The 4,258-nt window shown below is 31.7% G+C and overlaps 1 long non-coding RNA gene across 1 annotated transcript; it reads left to right on the top strand.

The window, feature by feature from the left end:
* The first annotated feature begins 1,803 nt into the window (after positions 1–1,803).
* LOC107030898 lies at positions 1,804–2,661 on the top strand. The gene is made up of 3 exons (XR_001458166.2): positions 1,804–1,930; positions 2,029–2,085; positions 2,444–2,661. It is a non-coding gene; the product is annotated as an uncharacterized LOC107030898 (long non-coding RNA).
* The last annotated feature ends 1,597 nt before the right edge of the window (positions 2,662–4,258 follow it).

Raw genomic sequence — 4,258 nt, forward strand, 5'->3', positions numbered from 1 at the left:
CTTGTTAAGTGTATGGAATGCGTGTATTTCCTTGTGGTATATGTTTCGGAGTAATGGAAATCGGTGATGGGTTTATTTTTCCACATTGATTAATTGTAATGATGAAAAAGGGGTAACAAAAGTTAATGTGATTAATTGTTTATGTGTGATGTGTTGAGAAAGGTTTGAAAGCTTGTTGAATCATTATTGATGTGTTATCATGTTTGTGTTGCTGTGAATTGTGCAATGTTATAAAAATGCTCATCTTTTTATTATCTGTGTGAACATGTGATTTGCATTATTCTGAGACATGGTTGTGAGAAGTGTTATGTGCACCGAGAAAGAATGAGAACTTAAAGAGGATGCACCACTTCGAGGGATGTATCACGCGCCACGATGGATACTATATATCGAGGGACGTATCGCGCATGCAGTGATTACTATTATCGAGGATCATGTCATACGACGCGACTGATGCATGGACATATATGTCCCCCATGGATCCCAGACAAAGAGACAACGGGTGTATATCATTTGGTCAGACATGCATCACTTTACCTGACATTGCATTTCATTGCATTACACTTACTCATTATTGGTGAACTTGACCTTGTGTGTTGTTGATCTTGTGAGTTCTTTCTGTGGAACTTGCGACTGAGGAATATTGAGCATGTTGTTGAAAATGTTTTTGTTAGACTGTTGTTGTTGTGTTGTGTGCTTTTTGAATTGAGAATTGTTAGGTTGAGCTGATGGTATACAAGTTGTAGTTGTGGAAGTTGAGATTTGATGAATAATGAGGTTGTTGGTGAGGAGATATAGGTGTTATTGTTGAAATGTGGGTTATGTAAACTTTGATTTGTTAGGTTGGGCGGATTGTATGCATGTTGTAGTTGTGGAGGTTCGGTTAGAGTGGTAGGAGTACTCGTATTCTGTCACCTTAACTTGTGTTTAGAGGTTTACTTGCTGAGTACCGTGTGGTTTGGTACTCACCCCCTGCTTCTCCAAATTTTTGTACGTTATGAGCCTGGATTTTTATGGTACTTTTCATTCTCTTCTTCTCCGAGGCTTCTTGGAGATTTGTGAGGTAGTTGTTTGTCGTCTTAACGGACTCTCTTTCTCTTTATCAATGATCTTATTCTATTCTAGAAACAAGTTCATTGAGACTAGTGTTTTCTTTGATTCAATTGTAATACTTTAGAACCTTGTACATGTGACAACCAGATTTAAGGGTTTTTATAAGTTGAATATAAATTTCCGCATTTTTATTGTAATAGTTGAGTTTTCGCTTGACTTGTCTTGGTGGGATAAGACGAGTGTCATCACGTCCATTTTGCGTCATGACAATAAATAAGTCTACAACGAGTGGATTGTTTTTTATTAATTAGTATTTACCATAACATAAATAAGGGAAAATTTATTCTTGCCTATAAGAAAGGTACTTATTGACATTCATATTATGTTGGGTTTTAAAAGGTGTGAATTAAAAATGAAGAGATGTGACTTTTATAAAGTGTTGGGGTTTTATGAAAAATTATAACTTTTATGAAAGGTTGTCAGCTTTCCGAAAGATTATGAATTTTTCAAAGAGTTGTGACCTTTTCGATATGGCGCAATAAGAACCTTTTCACACTATCTTTTGTACGTATTCATTAAAGATTCTATTTGAACGGACTACCTTTAAATAAAAACAAGTCATAGTTTCATCACGCGAGGCCCATTTATTCATATAAAGAAGAGAATATTTACAAATAACGAGCCCAAAAGTGACCAGGTCCAAAATCACAAGCCTAAGCAAAAGGTACAAAATATCTAATGGAAATAATAAGAACATAAAGTATATTCGAAAAATTAGAAAACAAACCGTCAGAAGCTTCCAGCTCCTTCCCTAGAAGCTCCTCTAAAATGCTAATCATCATACACTTTCGTTTTTGTGATTCAAGCTACAATCAAGGTGAGATCTTTAATTCTAGCTACAATAAAAGTGAGATCTTTAATTCTTATCCTCCAATGATAAAAGAGTTTTAATGCTTATACTTTTGTGGATTTCAGGTGATTACACATTGATGAAATCGATCTCGTTTTCTATCCGTTGAACCAATAGAAACTGTAAGCTTAGTCATTCAACTCATTACTCTACCTTTTTCATCTTTGAAACTAATCATCATGGAAGTTGTGAATTCATCAGTTATATCTACTACCACTAAGTCCAAATCTGGTGTAAATATAACTAGTCATGTAAAATAAGTTCTACTATTGCCCCGAAGCTTAACTCTAGCCTTTAAAATGTACAGATCCAGTATCCACATATGCTATGTCCAAAAATAAAGCTCCACGTTTCAGCTCTATTTGAACGAATTGAACCCCATTCAGGATTAGTACCATAATTTAAGACTTTATTTGGATGATTCTACCACAATGAACTCGGAGAAAAATTTATGTTGCATCCTTTTGTACGTTTTTGCAGATCTGCCTTGTTGGTGGTGAATTTTAGCAGAAACTAAAGTTTTGATTTGGTACTAATGGACAGGCCAAGCTCTCAGCAGGTGTAAGTATACAAATCAATTGAATTTACTTCGAACTTTAGCTTATCATAATAGAAATTTTACCTTAGCAGATTGAACTTACATGTATTCTGTAATGGATCATGGACTGTGATACACATAATTCTATTATCTCTGTTAATCGTGTAGATGCCTCCTTATGTATGATGTAAAATATTTATCTAGATTGAGTATCTTCATTTTTCCGTTGTAAATTTCTTGAAAGATAAAACTAAATTAGTAAAAAATTATTCAAGAATATTTTATTTTCTAAGGGAATGTTTACTCTTGCAAAATATCTTATCTCAATCTACTGATGATACTTATTTTCAATTCCACACTCCAAGATACTTTCCACTCACCCTGTAAAATATGAGCCATATATAACTACGAAATTATTAGCTACGACATCAAATTCGTCACTGATTATTCGCTTTTAGTGACAAATTTTATTTTTCGTGCTTAAATATATGAGACGCATACTTTTAGTGACGAAATATAAAAATTCTTAGCAAAGTTTTGTAGACTATAGTTTCCAACCAAAAAATTAATTGGTGTCATTTTGTTAAGTAGTGTTAGTCACAAATTTATTTATCGGTGACATATTATTTCGTCACTAATAGTGTATGTAATTCATGACAAACTACGACATCAAATTTCGTCACTAATTATTCGCTTTTAGTGACAAAATTTATTTTCGTGCTAAATATGAGACACATATTTTTAGTGACGAAACATAAAAATCCATAGCACTGTTTTGTTCACTAATGTTTCCCACCAAAAAAGTTATTCGTCTCATTTGTTAAGTTGTGTTAGTCATAAATTTAAATTCATCGGTGACACATTATTTCGTCACTAATAATGTATCTAATTCATGACAAAATATTTTGTCTTATAATTTATTAAATTTTGGACAGCAAAAAAAATTCATCTAAAAAAATTTGTTGTTAAAATATGGACAAACTAAAGTTTGTAGTTAAATATTATAAATTTAAGCTATGACAATTTAGATTTGATTATGACATTTTTTCTTCACTATCAATATAAGTAATTGGTGACAAATATTTTATTGTCTCTAATCAATCTGTGATTCAGTCACAATGAAAAAATTGTCACAAAATATGTAAGGGGTGAAATAGCGACGACTTAAAATTTGTAGTGAATAATTTAACTATTTCCTACGAAAAAAATTCATAGCTAAATAAAATTTTTTTTGCTACAATTGTTCATAATTATAAGTGACAACTTACAAAAAGAATAATACGTGTGCTTCATAAGAAATAGACGGAGTCCATTCGTTATTTGACAAGTGAAATATTAAAACCAACGAATTTGCTCGATTTTGTATAAATGAAAAAGTTCAATACATCAATTTTCTTAAATTACGCAATTATAAAATGTATCATTTGACAAATATAATCCATAGCACTTTTGTTTTTTTCTTTGAGACACTTTCACTGATAAGCACAATATAAAAATTATTTCTAAAGTACTTTTTCTAATTTTTGTGTGTGTCTATTGCTTTGTGATTAGTAAACTACATAGACTAAGTCGATCTATTTGCTTCCGTCTATAAATATGTGCATATTTAATAGTAATTCCACATACGTACGTAGAGTAACTATACAGAGATAACATCGACATAAAAACATAAACTTTGCGAAGGTGCGATATATTTCATGAATTTCTATTAAATTTTCCCATCAGTGTAAAAATTGAAATAAATTAAAAAATGAAAG

Source organism: Solanum pennellii, chromosome 9, assembly GCF_001406875.1.
Source record: "Solanum pennellii chromosome 9, SPENNV200".
NCBI classification, from domain to species: domain Eukaryota; kingdom Viridiplantae; phylum Streptophyta; class Magnoliopsida; order Solanales; family Solanaceae; genus Solanum; species Solanum pennellii.